General features: G+C 40.8%; 1 pseudogene across 1 annotated transcript; it reads right to left on the bottom strand.

The window, feature by feature from the left end:
* Positions 1 to 2,061: 2,061 nt before the first annotated feature.
* On the bottom strand, positions 2,062 to 3,704 carry LOC116900165 (annotated as a pseudogene). The gene has a single exon (XR_004387922.1). The product of XR_004387922.1 is annotated as a T-complex protein 1 subunit gamma-like (transcript).
* Positions 3,705 to 20,767: the final 17,063 nt, after the last annotated feature.

Genomic DNA, 20,767 nt, shown 5'->3' with positions numbered 1-20,767 from the left:
ACCAAATTTTCTACTTAATTTTTGTGTACTGTCAGGGGATGGACATTTTTTCACTTGTACGGCAAACAAACCAGAGGGGATTTTTAATAAGAATATGTTTATTAAGAGGCTGAAGAAAAATAGGAATAGAAAGCATTCTGTATGGTCATAAATATTTTTGTCCTTCTTTGAGGGTCATTTCTGTGTGATACGGCTTTAAAAAGCACTCAACTTTAGAGTCTAAATGATCTTCCAATTTTCTGAAATGAGTCCAATTGTTTTACCTGATGGGTCTCTCTAATCCCAGTGTGTTTTATCTGTGTCTCTTTGTTTCTGTAATCAATATGCTGGCATTTTGCAAGACAGAGTAACAGAGATGCATAGAGTTTCCACTGCATCGTTCCTAATCTATAGACAGGAACTATTTACAGACTTGGTCCTCCCCCAAGTGCACACTGAAGGAGAAAAGAAGAAAGGGAATGGAAGGTGGAAGGAAAAGAATGCTTCTTACTTGGGTGGATCTAAATGATTGATCGACATGGACAGGCTGGATTAAGCACAGTAGCCTCTCATGACACTGAAATATTTACTAGCCTCAATAGTTGTAGTGGGTCTTTGTGCATTATAAATGGGTCTTTGGTACTTTGACCTATCTGTGTTCTCTGGTTTGTTTAGATTTAAAGATTTATCAGTGAGTTAAATAATATACTTTGCTCAATTTGAAAAAAAAAAGTAGTGTTGTTCTTTCATTCAATCAGTTTGCAAATGAAATCAGATTTTGAATGCTATTTAATAGCAACTAAGTCTACTGAGCATTGACTTTAATTAATTTTCTTTCTCTGACTCTGCAAAGCAATCAAGAACCACACGAAATCCAGCTGCCTTTGGGACGTTGGCTGATACAGTTTTTTTTTTTTTCACAGCAGATCTCAAAATTTAGTTAATATAATGGTGTAAGCCCATTACTTGTTCTTAGAGTGATGAATCTGCGTAGACGTCCTTTGTGGCCACCAAGATTTTCATCATTAATGCATCAAGTGGCTGAAACTCTTGACCTTCAGCTGGGGCTCTTGAGAAACTCGTCAATCCTATCTCCTAACTAAACAATACTTTTAATTTTCTAATAGGCTCCAACTCGTTCCTAAGAAGCTTCAGTTTCTGAGACAAGCTTTCACATCTTCCTGATAAAATGACAGCTTTGTTGGACGTGCCACTGGATACTTGCACATTAGCCTTCCACCAGATTGTTTTACACCCCCCGAAGAAGTGTGTATGGGAAATAAAGAAAGGGAGGTGACTCGAGGGGTCATGGGAATTATTTGGGCAAAAAAAAAAAAGCAATGTGAGATATGGCTAAGGAAAATATTTAGTTCCGTAATTTGGGACTAGGATGTCATTTAGCACTTTGAGAACACATGTTTCAAGCATTAAGTGGAGTTGGCAGACAGTCCTGATGGGTCTGGGCTTTCTGTCTCTTCTTTATTGGCTTTGTCGGCCATTAGGCTCACAGGAAATAAGAGAACCCTGATGCCACCAGGACAACTGGAACACAACCTTCTATTTCCACACTGTGGCATCGGCAAGTACTCTACGACAGCTTTGGTTTCTTCAATAATGAGGTAATGATAAACAGAAGGAATTGCTATGGACAGTCCATGCCTTTGCATGGTACAAAACGAGCATCAACTGTGACTGCTATTTGGGTTTTAATAATCTGTGACAAAAGAGCCTTCCTTGACCAGTGCCTGATATACCACGACATACAGAGTTCCAACAGTACACAGACGGTGCTGTGGGTACCCCAGAACTGTCAGCTGTTCACTTCCTTCAATCGTTACTGCGTTTCTCTCTCATAAGTTGACCACATTACATCATATCTTTTTTTTTTTTCAAATGACTTAGATTTAATCACTGGAAGCAAACTGAATGGAAGCTTACAACAGAAGAGATACACGTCAGTGCTTTTTACAAACCAAGATGGGACAGACTGAGGGCTGCTCCTCAACCTGATCCTTTGCAAACAAAGATGTCGACAGTGTTCCTGGGACTCTGGCTCAGGAAAGGGGAGACTGCTGGTTCTGTGGTTCAGTCACCTTGCTCAGCACTCACTCCTGGCCAGCATCTGGAGCACTGGTTTGCCGGTTCTGGTCATCACCCTTCTTCTTGTGGCCAGAGACAATGTCCTCAATCCGCAGAAGCAGAACTGCAGCCTCCACTGCTGTTCTGTATGTTTGTAGCTTCATGGCCAATGGATCCCAAATACCCAGCTCTTTCATGTCCACTTAGGGTACCAATCGCGCCATTCACACCCCAGGTCTCACAATTCTCCTGTGTGTGCTTGGCCCAAAGGGAGGTAAGCAGACGAATGGTACTGGCCCCACAATTCTGGATCAAGGTCTGAGGGATGACCTCTAAAGCCTGGGCCAGAGCCCTCTAGGGCCATTGTTCCACACTAGTCATGGCCTTAGATTTTTGTGTCAAGGCATGGGCCACAGCCATCTCAGAGGCTCCACCACCAGGCACCAGCTGAGGATCCAGGAGAACATTGCGGCACACTTGCATGGCATCCTGGAGGTTGCGTTCTACTTCCGATAGTATCTCTTTGCTGGCTCATCTAAGAAGAATGGTGCAGGCCTTTGGGTCTTTGCAGTCAGTGATGAATGTGAAGTACTCATCTCCAATCTTCTTGATTTCCAATAAGCCTGCTCCTGTACCAACATCATCTTCTCTCAGTTCCTCGGGTTGGCTGACTATCCGTGCCCCACAGGCTCTAGCAATGTGATTATTGTCTGTTTTCCGGACTCTATGGATGGCTATGATATTGACCCACATGAGGTAGTGCTGAGCTAAATCTGAGAAGCCCTTTCCTGCTGGATGTACTCTTCTTCCATTTGCAGGATTCGGGTGAAATCTTCCTCTCGTGTAATCTCAACGTCAGTCTGGCTTTCTCCTTTCTTGTACTCCAGAAAAGAATCCAGTAGAACAATTCGAGGATTCTTAACATAGCGGTGCATTCTTGGATGGGTCACATCCTTGTTAATCATAACTCCATGTAAGACACACGAGTCTTCAAAGATACCCCGGGGTATCTTTTCCACCCTTGCATACTTCTTGATGTCAATTTCCTTTCTGCCATTCTCTTCGAACTGAACAGTCTTAACAGCATCCAGTGCAATGTTGCATGCCGAAGATGACCACCGACCGATAACTTTTGTAGTAATAGAGCTATTGATGATGTTCAACATCATATCACGGTTATTGACATCAACAGGGGTACTGATTTTCTTCAGAGTGCTGATCATATCATCCAGTGCCATGCGGTAAGCACTGATCACCACTGTTGGGTGCATCTGCTGCTCTAGGAAATGCTCAGCCACAGACAGCATTTCTCCAGCAAGAAAAATTACTGATGTGGTCCCATCTCCAACCTCTTCATCCTGGGTCCTGCTAATTTCAATCATGGATTTTGCTGCGGGATGCTGGACTTGAATCTCTCGAAGAATGGCATTACCATCATTGGTCATCACAATGCCTCCCGCTGGGTCCAAAAGCATCTTCATCATAGATTTAGGTCCCAAACAGATCCGGATGATGTCTGCAATTATCTTTGCAGTATTGATATTTCCAGACTGAACTTTTCTTCCAGACTCACGCTTTGTATTCTGACTGAGCACGAGCACTGGACGGTGGCCCATCATGGCGGCACGACGAAGAGCCGACTTTCCAGAGCTCCATTACATCATATCTTAACTGGTAGCTCACAGAGAAGAGTCTCAGTGAAGGGCAGGGTGCTTGCTTAACATTCTAAGACTCAACACAGACCAAACCCATGTCCCCATTTTATGTTTGCCTAAGAGACAGATCTCTGCTTCCTACACTCTATAAATGCTGAGTGGTTGGGATTAGGTGGACAAGTGAGAAGAAAGAAAAGCCTCCAGCTCGTGTTCTAACCTAAAATCCTGACCTTGAGTTTGTTTCAACTGTGAGGGTGAGCCTAGGCTCTGAGGACTTTGCCTATGGCTCTCTCGAGTTTCATTCACCTCTACCCTGCTGACAATTCTCATGAACATCTTTAAATTCCTTCCAAGAACTGATTCTAGTGAGTTACATGGCAGACCATAGAGATACCATATAATTTTGTTCCACTTTTTCACCTTTGTTCCTCCTTTCATCTTGTTTAGTGTTAGGAAGAATACGGTTGTTAATGAACATTTTCTGTGATAGCAGTTCACTGAGACTCTCAGATTACTCATGTATTGTGACTTAGTTATGAACAACAGACACTGCACATGGGTTTATTAATGGGGCAGAGTAGACAAAGTTGAAAATAATGCAAATTGTTCTTTCCCTTTGCTCTCTCATTGGATGGAGAGTATCCCTCTCTGGGATAGATGCAGTTACTCTGTGGTTAAAATCTAGTTCATAACTGCACTATGGCTGACGCTCAAAGTGGTTTTTCTTATGCTTCTAGGAGAAATCAAGTACACAAACAAATAAAGCAAATTGAATCTGGCGCCATTTTACACTGTCTAGTGCTTCGTGCCACTTCGAACTCAGTATTGTGGCCTTTCAACCAACAAAGTCAGTCTCTTTTCTCAAGGATATGTCTTTATTAATTACATGTGAAGTGTGTGTGTGTGTGTGTGTGTACACTGTGTGTAAATAAGAGTGGTACATTTCCTTTAAATAAGAGTAGAATTTTTTTAGTGAGTTTCAGTAATTTGAGATATCATGTCTCCAGTCAAGTGCCATCAACTGGTCTAAATTGTATTGCTCAACATTTGCACCCCAAAGATGTCTATTCTTAGAAGATTAAACATAATATTTGGCTAAATAAAAATGAAAATTTACTTGAAAGAAGAATCGGAAGGGGAATGTTTAGAATTCCCCCAAAACAGAAACAAAATATTGAGTCCTCTACCCAGTTCCCAAAGACACAGCCTGTGCATGTGGAATCATAAAAGCATTCTGGCTGACTCTGTAAAAGAAGTTTTAAGTGTAGATTCCTGAGTGTCAAGCTAGTGGCTTCTAAAATACAAGCTGGAATGTCTCTCATTGGGTGACAGCATTAAAGAAAACTAGAAGAGATTGAGGGTAAAGAGGGGAAGTATCAGCATATCCCAAGTAATGGTGAAGGTGCTAGAACTCTTCCATGCACTGTTCTTATGTAACACATCTAGAGGTGTGAAGACCCATGGCTATGTGGGAGTGTTTCTGACCACCAGGACCCTCTTTCCTTTGGATTTGTTTTCTGACCATCCTTAATAATGTGCTTTCTCCTGTTAGTACAAGACAACAAGCTGTTCAAGTTATAGTCATCACGGTGTAAAAACAAAGCAAAATAGTTTGAAGCAGAACAGTTGGTCTTCACGACATCTCTTTAACTAAGTGTATTGCACCTGGAGGTGTTCTTGCGCTCATCAATATTTGACAATAGCTCCAGATATTTTCTGTGTGGACAATTCCTTGGGATGAAGTTTTGGATAGTAGGGCTCCAGAGAGCAGAGGCCAGGGATATTGCTCAACATCCCAAAGTGTACAAGGTAGCCCCATGACTGAAGATCATCCCACAATGCCATGAGGGCTGAAGCTTAGGAACCATGCATAGCTTAGGGACAAGCTGTTCATGTGTTAAAATGTTCAAAACGAAGGTGGAAACAGCCTATAGCTTGAGAGGCCCAGCACCTAGTTGAAAATCAAGATTTTACTACTAAAAAATATAGAATGGACATATGTTAATTCAACTCATTGTACCATAGTGTTCTATACATTCTATCCTTTAGCTCTGGCCTAAGAGCTTTGAAAACTAAAATTTATTCACTCATCCTTGGTCTGGTGTTTTATAACCATGATGTAATTCTTATACCCAGTACCCACTTCCCAGTTTTGTTTTGCTTCTTAAAGCAAAACCATCTATTTTCATAAACACAAACACAATTATTTCTGTCTGGGATGGGTCGTAGGATGCTAAGCAAGCACTCTGTCTACTGAGCTATTCCCCAGATCTTGGTATTTTGTTATGCTACCTCAGATTCCTCTGAGTGCCTGGGTTATCATGCACTATCACATCAGATTAGAAACAGAATTTTCATGAATTTCTTCCCTTAATTTCATGAATTGTTCCTAGGGAATTGTGATTGCATTGTAATAACTTAATCTCTGACACAGTGTCTTAGGGTTTCCTGCTAAGAAGAGACACCATGACCAAGGCAACTCTTATAAGGGACAACATTTAATTGGGGCAGTCTTACAGGTTCAGAGGTTCAGTCCATTATCATCATGGCAGGAAGCATAGCAGTGTCTAGGCAGACACAGTACTGGAGAAGAAGCCAATAGTTAGTCCTACATCTCGATCTGAGGGCAGTTAGGAAAAGACTAGCTCTTTCCTCCTGGGCTAGCTCAACTATAGGACCTCAAAGCCCATCCCCACAGTGACACACTTCCTCCAACAAGGCCATACCTATTCTACCAAGGACACATCTCCTAATAGTGTCACTCCCCTGTGGGCCAATCATTGAAACATATGAGTCTGGGGGTGTTGGGGAGTGGTCAAACCTAGTCAAATCACTACGTATATGCTTAGGAAGAAACTGTTAGACACTGTCTCCTGCATCGTGGGGTACAAATGGAGTCTTAAATTTTAAATTTGCTCCCTACTTTCCTATATATCAACGATATCATAGGTATTCACCTGGGCTTTTGCAGAGCTTAATGTCTTGTAGAATAAGACAACATAACAGAATACCATAGTCTAGTTGCTTCCAATACAACTTTATTTGATGAGTAAGAAAAGAATGTTCCAGAAACTTAGCTTCTAGTCCAAGAAGTTTTAGGAAGTGAATTTGCCCCTAAGCCAGCTTTTTGCCATCTCTCAGCTGCTATTCATGTCTAAATGAAGGAATCAGAAAAGGTATGTCTTAAGTCATCAAATTATTTATGTCATGAGACTAAATTGCACCTAAGAGTTCTATGTAGAAACACAAAAGGAGAGGAATGTAGTTAAACCTAGAAGCTTCTGATTTCGAGCTCACTTGTGAACACTATACTTTCTGATTTGTTCTTAAATTTTCTCTAGTTATCAATGAGCATGGTGGGCATATAAATGTCCTAAAAGGTCAGGCCTTCTTGGAGACAGAGATCTGCTAAAGAATGTTTAGAATAGGATATTCACAGCCCTTTTCAGTTCTGTTTCAAATCCAATTTTAATTTTAAGAGAATAACAGTTCATGGATAATGAATGACGTTGTCTGAACTCTGGAAGAAAAATCAATTCTCTTCTGTCTGTGAAGCAATATTTCTTAATGTCCATGTCTTTTATAATGATGTTATATATAATTCACGTAAAGTTTTTCTTTTTTTAATATCAAGACAAAATGTAATATCTATCCTGAGTTATTATCAGGTTTAAAAAATAAAGATGGCTGAAGGTAGCATGCAGAAGCTTGCTGTAGAAATTGTTGTGGTAGGGACTCTGTCTCTTCTTCACTCTTCCACCTGATCGGCATCTTTGCTCAGCTACCCCCCACAAGGCATTCTCACAAATGCTGCTGACTAGAAATGAAGCCATATTGGGACAACAACAACATTCTACCCGTGTGGGTCTCTCTATAGTATCCTTTCAAACTGAAACAGACAAAACTACAATGGAGGTTGCTACTCAAATGTGACAGGCTGTACTTTTGATCTGTACCTGTCCTGACTTCCTGTGTTTTCTGAAAGAAAAAGGAAAAAGGAAAGAGAAACTCTACAGAGCCAATACTTAATCTCCTTTATAACTAGAACTGCCTAGAAATACTTACTATAAAATTTTGTCAATGTACAGATATTGGGCATCATTCAGATGTAGAGTCGAGCATAAGGCTGGACTCTCTGGGTCACTATCATAACATATGTGTAATAATTTTAAAATTTTCATGTTTTACTTGCCGAAGTCATAACCTAATAGTTTTTTTTTTTAATTACGAATTATTTGAGAATTTCATACAGTGAATTCGGATCATAGTCACTGCTCTATCATACGCTGCTCCCCCATACCCTCTTACTCCTATTCCACAACTACATGTTCCCTCTTTTATAGAATAACCCACCAACCCCAATTTGCGTGACCCATGTACTCATAGGTGTGGCCCCTTCCAGTGGAGTAAGGTCAGTCTACCAGGGTCCATACCCCTTAAGAAAACAGACCTTCCTCTCCCCCAGAAACCATCAACTGCTCATAGCTATTCAGTTAATTGTTCAGGCTCATGAACCTTTCCCTATCTGTGCTTCAATGCTAAGTGGCTTGCTCTTGTTCAGAGCTTGTACAGGCAAGCGCACTGCTGTGAGTTCATGAATGCAACTTCCTGTCATGTCCTGAAGACACTGTTTCATTCCAGGCCTCTCCAACCTCTGGCTTTTACAATCTGTTTACATTTCCTCTAATTACATCTCCTCTAGTTCCAAGGTCCTGAGCTTAGGGAGGCAGTGGTGGTGGTGGTGGTGGAATAAATACATATAAATTTATCTATAGGTAGCGATTATCACCAATATCAATATGAGAATTTTGATGAGGTAATCAAAAATCACCAGCTATGCAGATCTATGTAAGAAATAAATATGTACATGTATATTACATGCAAATACATATATATAATATACACATATTATCATGTGTATATGTATATGCATATATGTATAAGTGTTATGCACATATATTTATGTTAATATATGCATGTGCACATACATCCATAATGTATATATTTATATATAAATATATTATATAGAAATACAGATACTCTGCATATATAGAATATATGCATTTTACATGTATGTATATGTATATATATATATATCAGATACATATATATTCCTTCTCATTTATGGCTAATATTCACTCCATTTGTGGCTGAACACTCCTCTGACATTCTCTCTGCTGAGTAGTTGTGAGTTTCCATATTAACCACAGTCCACTAGTACTAAGAAACTTTGGTGATGACCTACCTGTTTTATTATCTCCTAAGATTTCCACTCTAAAACTAGATGACAGCAAAATTTAATAGGTATGCAAAAATTGACTTCCGTTCAAACTAGAAAACTGGTGAAAGTTGCTCAATTCCCACAGCCCTAGCGCTGTATCCAAAATATTTAGAAAAGGGATTTCTTCTAAGTTGCCATAGCAGCAAGGACTTGGGACTAGAAATATCTTTGGGTTCTATGTTATGTTGGTTTCAAGATGACTTATTGGAGGAAATGTCACAGGTTTTCATTCCAACAGAACTTGGTAGCAGCCGTGGCAGGTGAGAAACGTTTAAGGAAAAGCACTGAGGAAAGGCAGCTGGTGTCAAAACTTCCTCATTTAGCTTCCCTTTCCTGGCCGGTTTATAAAGAATGGAATGCATTACCTGGGGCAGACTTCTTTCATTCCGAGGAACTGCTCTTCCACGAGGATGCTGTTCAGCACACATCAATAACCAGGTGTAGACATCTGCCAGAGATGCAGATTCTACTTCTCATAATGGGACCAATTTTGCAGGCTAGTTTTGTCAACAGAAGATGATTTCTCCTTCAACAGAGATCAAATGAAATCAAATAGCAGAAACGTTAGCTGTTACCTCCACAGCGACATGCAGGGAGTCCCCTTCAGGGCTGATTAACTTTACATACGAATCTAAAATAATTATGACGACACATGCTGGAGAGTGAAATGTTCTCATCAGGCAGTGATTATCGACAGCCTCAAGAAGAGACTTTCAGCGAGGCAATCAGAAATCACCAATTATGCAGAGTATCTGCAAGAGATGGTGTTAGTGCAAAAACTGAATCGCTGGGAAAGATGTTTAAGGGAAGCAGATGGGCCCGTGTGGGCTCCTGACAGTCAACTCACGTGAACTATATGCATACATTCAAACCGATTTTGACCCAGGGTATCAGCCAACTTGTAAAGTCACATCCTTTGCTGCCCTTACTGCATACTGATGAGAATGCAGATAGACTCTTCAGCCACAGCTACTGAAAGGAAAGCAGTGCCATCCCCATTCAAGCTATCTTTATTCTTCCAGTAATTTGGCTGCCCTGAGCTTTCATTTATAATTTGCATATCAATAGGGTGTAAGACAAACGCTTTGCTTACCTGCTTTGGAGCTGTATATTTGAGTCTATAAGAGTTTGATTTGATGGTGTCATTGGCTATAGATTGAACCCGTGTATTTCCTGTAAGGATTAAACAAATGAGATGGACCTTCATCAGAGAAGGGTATGTAGGGAGGACCATCTCTCAAAGTAGGGGCACCTTGTAGCAGCATCCCCAAGAGAAAGAGGTCTCTGGGAAAACTGCTGCTTTTGCTTTTCTGCCTTCACACCTTGCTAGCTGGTGCATCTACGCAGATGCAGCCATTGCTCTTGTAGCTCCTTGGCTGGACCCAGCTTCTCAAACCTTGTAATGTGGACCAATAGTTGTAAAGGAACTCTCCAGTTCTTAGTGCTAGATTGCAGGTCATGAGGTGTTTAGCCTCCTGCACTGAGCAGCTATCTGATTCTCAGTGTCTCTTGCATGCAGATGATCATTGTTAGACTCCTTAACCCATATCATGGAAGCCAATCTGACAGGTCTCTATCTGTTCTGTTCCTGTAAACCACCCCAAATTAGGGTTTATCTTCTGGATTTCCCTTAGAGGCCAGTCATTCTGAAACTGCACAGCTTTCTGTCAGCTCACAAGTAGATTCAGGCCAAGAGAAGTTCCTCCACAAAGGTGCTTTTGTTTGTAGATAATTCATGTCTCCACGTCTCAAAGGGGGAAATACAGTAGAAAGAATTAAACATCTTCTCTACATAACACAGCTATAAGGTTTCAGCACAGGTGTTACCGTAATCTCCTGATGACAGATAAAGCACAGCCCAACTTCTGGACTCCAGGTGACAGTGAGATGAGTCTCGTGGTTGCACGAGTTGATCTGGAAGGTTTGCTGTTGATCTTGCAATGCTTTTTATGCACGTCCATACCAACCGGCCCAGAAGGCACAAGGTGGCTTCAGTGGAGCATTGTGTTGGACAATTAGGTTCTCATGTAAGTGATCTCTCTTCGCCAAGAAGGCTGGAGCAGCAGCCATTCATGAATATCTTCTCCGATGTTCTAAAATAGCAATATCACAATTCCAAATGTCTTACACTTGAACCCAGAACTCGTGCTGTTGCTCCACACTTGTTCTGTGGGGCCAACTGGCTGCATAGACTGACCGTGCACCGTGGCTTTGTCTTGTCTGTGGTTTTATCCTCTATGGTTTTGGTTGTCTGCAGGCAACCATGTCCTGAAAACAGTAAGCGAAAAGTGACAGAACAGGCCATCTAAGTTTTAATTTGTACCGTGCTCTGAGTAGCGGGAAGAATGCTGACTTTAATTATCCTGCTCTGTCCTGCTAAGGAATGTGAATCCTCTTTCCAGCCTCTCCATGCAGCGTGCTCTGTGCACTCACTACTCTCCTTGTAGCTATCTTGGCTTTCAGACCATTTGTTTGCAATGTTGAGTTTAGGCGAACCTCATTTACTGTTGACCTCCAAAAGTCCAAGCAGAACAATAATGGGCCATGTGGATGCTACCTATAAGTGGAACAGTGCCTTAACCTAATAAGAAAGAAAGAATCGTATGTTGAGATTGTATGGTTTATAGTAAGAACTGTGACATCATCAAGAAGGAAAAGGGAAATCCAGACTCGTTTTCCTACCTTTAACTCACATGGCAATGTTGGTGGGGAAGGCAGTACATGCTCTGTGAATAAGGAAAAGGCGTTACATCTGTGAAGAGGACCTTTCCACCCAAGGCAATGTGCAATCCCTTTTTGCATTGAACTTCCGTGAGAAATTCAGCAAGGGATCACCTAAAACAACGAGCTCCAACGATATCAGGAGCATGTCACATTGCCAAGCTCAGTCTGCCTTTCAACTTAGTCCTTCAGTCGAGCAAGTTGCTTGCATTCACCGAGCCTCAGTTTCCCCATCTATAACGGAGGGATTAAAAGTAGCATCAACCTACAATATTTTTGAAAAATTGAATCAGGTGAAATTTGCCATGGATATAGGTGCATTTTTAAAAAGCATTGTTTACATAAGGTTCAGTCTATAGGTACACCCTTGCAGAAACGGACTTTGCTTCCGAAGGAGCAGCCATGAAACACAGCAAGCATGAGAGAACCTTAGCATTTGGGCAGCGTTCTAACACATCAGTCCTTCGTTTTACCAGGCTAGGGCAGCTTTAGACATAAGCCCAGCCCCTCTCCATTTGCAGCAAATGGGTTCATTCACACCTTCTGCAAAACACTTGGGCAATGCGCAGCCTACAGGAGAGCCCTGATCCTGCCTATTCGGCTTTCTCATCAGTCAAAACTTGGAACTCATCCAGGAAAATTACTAGGTACTCTCTAAAAAATTAACTTGATTTGTAACCTAATAAATTTCATGAAGCAATAAAACCTCAAGGAAGCCTCTTTTTTTCCCCTCTGATGAAGAATCTGCAGAGTTTGATGTGTTTCCAATTGAAAGCTGTTAAGTTGAGCAAAAGCGGGTGCTTGGAGTTTACGAGGGTGCCATTTGGTAACCTGAAGGTGGCAGATGTGGAGGCCAAAAGTGGAGGGTGGAGGTGGGGCCAGCACGGGGCCTCCAGCTGCTTTCCTGATGGGCTCTCCGTCAAAGTCTCTTTTATAAGGAACGTGACTCTGTGCAAGTGGCTATAGGTCTTTGAATAAATATTTCATTAGTCATGATGGTTCTGAAAACTTAAAGCTGTGAAGGACACATTGGAATCTCTGTGATTTATGATAATGCTCTGAAGGAAACTTGATCATTTCAGCCCTGCCATATGTAGCCGGGTGGAATGTGCAAATGAATTGAACTGGCAAACCCCACAGATTTTGTTTCTTGATTAAAAAAAAAAAGTCTTAAGTCAGATCAGCTAACAGGCGATTTGAAACGGGGATTTAGCGGGGCAGCTGTTTCAGATGAAGTCCCTTCCAGATACTTCCCTCGCCCTCCCCCTTCCATATTTTTTTTTGAATAAAGATTCAGAGTGGTTTCTCTTCCAAATGATTCACGATGCTGCACATCAGTGATTAAAAACTCAACATCCTGGCATCGTCTGGTGTGCGTTTGTTTTACTTCTCCATTCTCTTGCTCCTGTAGAATAGGAAGTGCGCCTTAGCCATTCTGGCATGCACATACAACCTTATGCCTGTATATGATAATTTGTGTGTGTGAGTGTGTGTGAGTGTGTGTGTGTGTGTGTGTGTGTGTGTGTGAGTGTATAACCTTTTAGCCCAGAAGCTCTTCATAATGAGCGAGTATAAATTTTAGTATACTATTTAAATTGATATTATTATATATATTTTAGAGAGAAATTCAGAGAAGCTTGATGCCTTTCTAAAGTGCATGTAAGCTATGAGATGACCAAATCAGCTCAAATCCAAGTCTCTAGGCTTATAGCTTAATGTTAGCATAGTACATAAACAATAAATATTTATCGAAGGAGCAGATGGTCAGTTGTGGTTGTTTTCTGCATCCGTGGACATTGCAGATGATTGAACAGAACAGCTAGAGATTTCAGAGTCTGCAATTCACATGGGCCTGTCTCCTCCAGAAACCACAATTTCCTCACCCCTGAGTAAAACAACCTGGCCCAAAAGAGAAGTAAGTTATTCGTAAGCCAGTTCATCCACATTTTTCTACCGTGATGGGAGCAATGGGGTCAGCCTCCATTTGGTCAACATTTTCTCTCTGTGGACTAGATCCACAGCCCCTTATCCAAAACACTCGGGCAAAAGTCCAAAATATTTTCAAAGTTGCGAGGGAAATACAGCATCTGATCTGAGCACTGTACGTGCGTAGGACCAAGGCAGCCACCACATAGCAGTGACTACCGTAGCCAAGTAAACATTCTTTCTTAGCAGAAACTCAGTCTGTGGGTCACTTTGCTTCCGATTAGAGCAGGCGCCCTTAGCCAATGAGCTTTGGAGACAGTCTGAAAACAGGATTTGCAATTCCAGAATGTTCAGTTTCAGAACTGGGAGTAACACATTATGAACTTGTATCCCAGTGAGAGGACAAGCATGTAGTTCTGAATGACTTTTTCCTCTTTTTTCATTGGTTTTATCTTGTTTACATTTCAAATGTTATCCCCTTTTCTCGTATCCCCTCCGGAACCCTCCTCCCCCTGCTGCTATGAGGGTGCTTCCCCACCCACCCATACCCTCCTGCCTTCCTGCACTGACATTCCCCTACACTGGGGCATTGAGTCATCACAGGACCAAGGGCTTTTCCTCCCACTGATGCCATACTCTGCTACATATGTGGCTGGAGCCATGGGTCCTTCCATGCGTACTCTTCGGTTGGTGGATTTTTAACCCTTTGAAAAGCCTCATGGAAACTGGAGCTGAGGGATGATCCCTCTTCTCTAGATACAGAAAGCCTCTCTCCAGGAACACACCTCTCCACTAAGTCTCAATGACAAATCTTACCGTTGTGCAGGAAAGCCACTTTTTCTAAGCCCATTTGACTGGGCTCTGTAACAAGCATTTCCAGGGAAATCCACTTTTTCTTTTGACTGTGCAACACTTAACAACCTCGACAAACCTTTGCGTTACCTTGTTGCTAAGAAAACAAGGGCCAACTAACATTATACATTTTTATTGTTCCTGTCTTTTTGTCCCAGCACTGTGATAATTCCCTAAAAACAGTTGCAATGCATGAAAAGATCAGTGTAAAATGATGTCGGTCTTGGGACATCTTACAGCTCAGGTTTGCAGAGGTGGGGGCAAGGGTAGATGGGTGCCTGGGATGATTTGAGGTAACCCCATCTCCCACTCTTATGCTCTCCAAATCACAAGCCCACATTTCTCCATGTCATCATCAAATGTTTTCTGAAATTGTATTTTATTTCTCCAGGGCACCTGCTGGTTTGATCTAACCTGCAAATACCAACCATTTGGGATAGATTGTTACCTCACATCTCCTCAAGAAAAGGCAGAGAGAACTGAACATCCCACCAATATGTGAGTGCTACACCACTCTCACTCAGCCAAAAATGCTAGAAAATGATATCTTAATATGATCTTCAGCAACCAAAACGTCGCTAACTAAAGCACCCATACATACAAAGAGCTCCCTTCAAATATTCAGCTGTAGGTAAAAGAAAGCGTCAGAAATCAGGCTGTTTGTTTGTTTGTTTGCAAGGACTGGGGCTACGATGGCAAAGTATACAATAGTGACAGTTCTAAGAAAGCAGCTGCAAGAGAAGAGCAAACACTAGGGAGTGGTCCAGGCAAACTGGAGAAATTATGTGGGGAAGGAAGAAAGAGTAAACCAGGCAACCCTACAACTTCAGTCTAGATGCTCGACCTTTTGACTTCCACCCTCTCAGTAACCAGCAGCCATGGGTTATCCCATGGTTCATTCTCCCATTTCAGCCTTCAGAATGCTGGTCTAGCAGACAAGCATTGTATGTCTGTTGTATGCACAATGTACTGTGCCATCTAGGCTTCTCTCAAACATTTTCCTGATCACACGGACTATATAAAGCTCTGCTTTTCTTTGAAAAGCCTTCTTTTGCTTTTCATCGTATGCTTTTTTTATGTGACTGTGATCCCTAATAGCCTCTGCGTTCCTTTTGACCTAGAATTCACAGCCAGCTTCCCCACTCGGTAACTCCTTCACTTTCCCAATACCCACTAGACCTCATGGGAAACATAAGTAGTCAATGACTATTTTTTATAAATGAGGTCAATGTGGCTTTAGTTACCCCTCTCTTTACTTACTGAAGAGTCATGCACTCATTGAGTGAGGCTTTCGCTTTCTGCCTCTGTGTCTACCATGTCTCTCACCAGTGGAAAGATCACGGAGCCAACCTCTCAGAGCTGTTGAAGTGAGATGGAAACATGGGGAGTTATGACGTCATGGAGTTGTTCAACCAATCCAATGGCTGCTGATTTATTTCAGCATTTGTCACTGTTCTTTATATGATGTACTTTAAAGGAGTAGCTCCCTCATTCCTGATATCTTCAAAGATAACATAATGAAAACAAAGGTTGCCTAACATGTCCAGGTAACTTAGCTGTGTAGTATATTAGTTAATGCCATTCTCCCTCACCCACCTCTAATCTACACTAAGCTATTCAGAGGGGACCAGCAACTAGGCTTCCAAATACACCTGCAAATTACTAAGAACCTTTTAATAGCTAATACAAAGTCCTAGAATTTCATCCAGCTTCTAAAAACAGAAGATAATGTTGATCTGAAATTCCTGAATCTAAAAACTAGAGTTTCTCATGCGAAGTAGGAAATGATTCCATGAGAATAATTCTGTAGGTGAAGCCACAGCACTGTGTCCCTCATTAGGTGACCACTCAGAGAAGCAAACTTCCAAGAGCAGACAAAGATTCCAAAGCACAGTGGTGGGCAGTCAAACTGGAAATCAGCTTCACTCTCTTCAACATTCAACAAAACTCTTCAAGAAAACCCATTACTGTAAAGGGAGAGGAAGAAGGGAGCTGGAAACAATAAATTTTTTGCTGGTGAAATACTCTGTAATTATCTTGGAGTCAGGGTAGGCTGGGAGGCTGGGAAGCTGGGAGGCAAGGCATTTCTGATAGGACATTTCCTTCACTGTCTATGAAACCAACCATGCCCCCTTCTCTCTCTCTCTCTCTGTGTGTGTGTGTGTGTGTGTGTGTGTGTGTGTGTGTGTGTGTGTGTGTGTATCTCTGTGAATGTGTGCTCAAGCATGCTTTCAGAGAAGTGGAATGGTACTTCAAACAAATAATCTTGCAGCCACCAACAGCTGTTCCTGGTTTCTTTTAATAATCCGTGACCAAAATATTGAGTGTACTGTAATGCAAACAGCCAAACAATGAAATGAAAACGGGCAGAGGCAATCACTTGCTCTAACTCACTTCACTCTGTTTGCACATACAGCGTGGGTTGAGATGTTGAACTAGCTGGCGCCAATGCTTTGTGTCATGAATTTTTTAATCCCGTTCTTGAGCTCAAGAACTGGAAGTGAACTGAGTTGTGAAGGAGATCGTTCTGCCTTATGAGTTCATTCTAATTTCTTTATTTTCTTTGTGTCATTCTCTGACTCTTTCATTATTAACCAGGCTAGACTGTGGGACCCCATTAGATGAACCATAATTCATCATAGGAGGCAGCAGACTTTGTCCTAGGTTGGGGACAGTCTTAGATGGGCAGAAAGGGTCATCTGGCGCCTTCCCAATGCTGCGCACCACTTCTTGCACAGATTCTTTCTTATGCCCTTACACATGCTCTTATATTTCTATAGGGCAAGACTATGAGGGTAGGAGTTAGCATAGGGAGGAAAAAACAAGCCACAGCTCACATGCTTTGAAATTGAGAGACCTGTCTTCTTAAGAGACGCACACTTCCTTCTCTGTGTGTTAAATTCCTGGGTTCCTTCAACAAATAGCCAGAATTATAGTAGGGTCCACTACAAATATACTTTCTTGCAGTTCTGGACATCAGGGGTCTGAATTGATGCTGCCAGACTGGTCTTGGCTTCTTCTGGAAGCTCTCAAGAGAAGATAGTCTGGACCTCTGCCAGCATCTGGTTGTGGCTACATCCTCCTGTCTGTGCCTCTGGGAGGCAATGGCTGCTGCTTCTGGTCCTCTTCTTTTATAAAGACACTGGCCAGAAGACTGAGGTGCACCATTACAAGGGTTAACTTTTTCACCTCAAAATTGTTAGCTTGTTTACAGATGCCAAGATGGCTGTCTAAAATAATGTGAGTGCCTAAAGTCTCAGTTTTCCTCAAATTTATTTGCAAATTGTTGACTTAGGTTTATTTTTGTATTTTTTCTAGTTATTCCTCCATTGTATTTTGGAAAGGATGGATAGATAGATAGATAGATAGATAGATAGATAGATAGATAGATAGATAGATAGACAGAGATAGTTATATATAATTATATAGTTATTTATAATTTTAAGAAATATTTAATTTTATATGTGTGTTTGTGTATCTCTATGTGTGTATTGTACATGAATTGAGGCCACGGGATCATGTTAGATCCCCTATGGCTTGACTTATAGGTGGTTTTGAGCTTCCTAGGTATGGGAACTGGGAAATAAACCCAGAATCATTGCAAGAGCAGAAGTCTCTTAGATATAGATCTTTTTATATCTCCTGCTCACATAATTTATGCTTTTCTCATAATTATCCAACTTACAGAACTAAATGTTATGACTTCTCAAAGAAATAGTGAATGAGTCTACCTATGCATTTACTTAGTTCTACTTTATTAGATTGGCTGAAGATTTTACAAATGTTTTAATTTAGAAGTTTAGTCCATCTGTTATTTTTTGTACCTTAGGATTTTGGTGTTGTATTAATTTCTTCAAGCATGTCTTTAATTTCATACTTAGAAAAAAAAAATTTTTAAGACAGACTTCCCTGACTCTGAGGTACCATGAAATTTTTGTTTGTTTCCCAATTGGTACATTAACTTTAGGATTAATATGTAGCTATCAGAGTGTTTCTTCTATCATTAGTATGTTATTAATTCATCATATTTTTTTCTCTGGTCACTATTAATGACTATGTGTGAAACTATTCTCTTTTCAGAGTTCCATCAAATAAAACTAGATTTTGTGTTGTTGATTATGTTATTTAAGTCTTGTCTATCCTTAATTATTTTTAAACTAGGTCAAGTTTAAAATAATAGCATATACAAATCTGTGGTGTCCCTTTTTTGTTTCCTGCATAGGCTTTATTGCCTTTAGTGCTGTGGTAATTGCTGTGATGCTCATGACTGGTAACTGTAACTAAAAAGTTTGTCCTCTCTCCATCAAAGTTGCTTAAAATTCCGTCACTGCACTAAAGCTAAATTATGACCCCCATTTATTATTTCTTCTATTGTTTGGGAATAGCATGTTTTGATCAAATCTAGCCCACAATCCTACCCTTCTCCTTCCCTTCCAAACTTCATGCACTTTCTACTTGTGGCTTGTATATACAGGGTGTAGGATTGTCCACTGGTATCTCAGAAGCCTCTCGAGGGCCTCATCCCTGAAGAGAACTGACTCCCCCTCCCCCAGCAGCCAGCAATTGCTGAAGCTCTTCAGCCAGGGGCAAGCTCCCTGGGCTTCTCCTTTAGCTGTGCTGGGCTTCAGACTGGCCTGATCCTGTACAGATCAGACTCGATTTTCTATGTGCTGATTGTTTTTTTCTCTGGTGTATTTTCATCCTTTGATTTTCAACTTTTCTGAGTTGTTTTATGTTAAGTATTCATTGTCTTATAAACCCACAAAATTAACTTTATATTTATAATTCTAAAACATATCTTTTTCAACAGACCAATGCCATCAATTCATTAGTATACAAACACCTGCTCTTAGATAAATGTAATGTTTGATACCATCCCCTCTGGCTTTTTTTTTTACTGGAATAACTTTCTATAAAACTTATGTTTTGTTTCTTTGTATGTTTCTTGGTTCTTATAAATGGAAATATTTTCAAGTCCGTTCTGTAGAATTTCACTCATGCTACCTTATTTCTCTTTATTTTGAAAAAAAAAAAAAACTTCTTCAATAAAACTTATGTTTTGTTTACCCCTTTTCCTATGACATTTTGCTGCTGTTTTGTTCTTAGGCAGCTAGTCAGGGTTTAAATGGTAATCAACAAAAATATTTTCAATGTCCGATAAATGTCATGATCTAAAATTTCAAACCATGCTATGTCAAATTGTTTTTGAAAATTTAAAATTATCCACACACCCCAAATTGCACCTTCATCCAAACTGACGTGCAGTTGATCATGGGAAAAAAAAATGTGGCAGACCCTTGACAGTGAGACTCATTTGATCCTTTGTCCATGATTATGTTCTTCTTTGATTGCTGCCCTTTCTGAAATGTTTTATTTGGGTTTATCTTGACTCATATTAGGTGACGGGGCTTTTCTTGTTGATAACGGTCTTATAAAACTTAAATTGCTTACAATAATATATATCACACCTAACAAACTGTCTTATAAAAACAAGGACCCCCTCCCACTTATTGATCCAAGTTACAGCCTTCCTGGCTAAACAGCATGAATATAAAATAAATCTTTGTTCTGTGGACGGATAAATGAATGGATTAGTCACCGGATCATCACTGCTAGGTTAGCTCCCTTTGTAAGCTAGTTCTGGAAGTCAAGTGTGAGTTTTGAATTCACCCACATATTCCAGAGATGCACTCATTTCCTCTGTAAGCATCCATGAACTTGTTAACGCTGTACTGACTTTTTTTCAGTGGAAAATATAATACAGACTGTCAGCTCAACCTAACCCATCACTCTCCCAATTGTGACACATCCATTGATTTAAGTCATGTGTGCAAATAATGTATTTTTTTGTAATTAAGTTATCCATATTGTGTGATGAGTTAAGAAAAGAAATAGAAGGGATATGGCCCGTGTCTCTTATCCCTCCTGTCTCCTATCACTGCAGAAAAGAGTTATCAGTATCTCTCCTGTGTGGGTAAAGATGGGCTAATTTTGAGCTCTCTGATATAGACACTCACTGTCTCTTGGCAGTCTGCCCTGCTTTTTGAAACAGTGCACTCCCCACGTTGGAATTAGGCCTCAAACCTAAAAGAGAAACACTGGTACACTGGTACAAACATGGTTGATTTTCAAGTTATTTGAGGTGAATCGGAAACACGGGCTCTGAGTTGAGGTGAGTCTGGGTGAGATCAAATTGTCGTTTCAAGTACATAGAGACAGGCTTCCCACTGATACACAAAGGGTAGAACACTCACCGGCATGTCTGATGGGCAAC

The sequence above is a fragment of the Rattus rattus genome, chromosome 5, assembly GCF_011064425.1.
Source record: "Rattus rattus isolate New Zealand chromosome 5, Rrattus_CSIRO_v1, whole genome shotgun sequence".
NCBI classification, from domain to species: Eukaryota; Metazoa; Chordata; class Mammalia; order Rodentia; family Muridae; genus Rattus; species Rattus rattus.
This window is presented reverse-complemented; position numbering and strand designations above follow the sequence as displayed.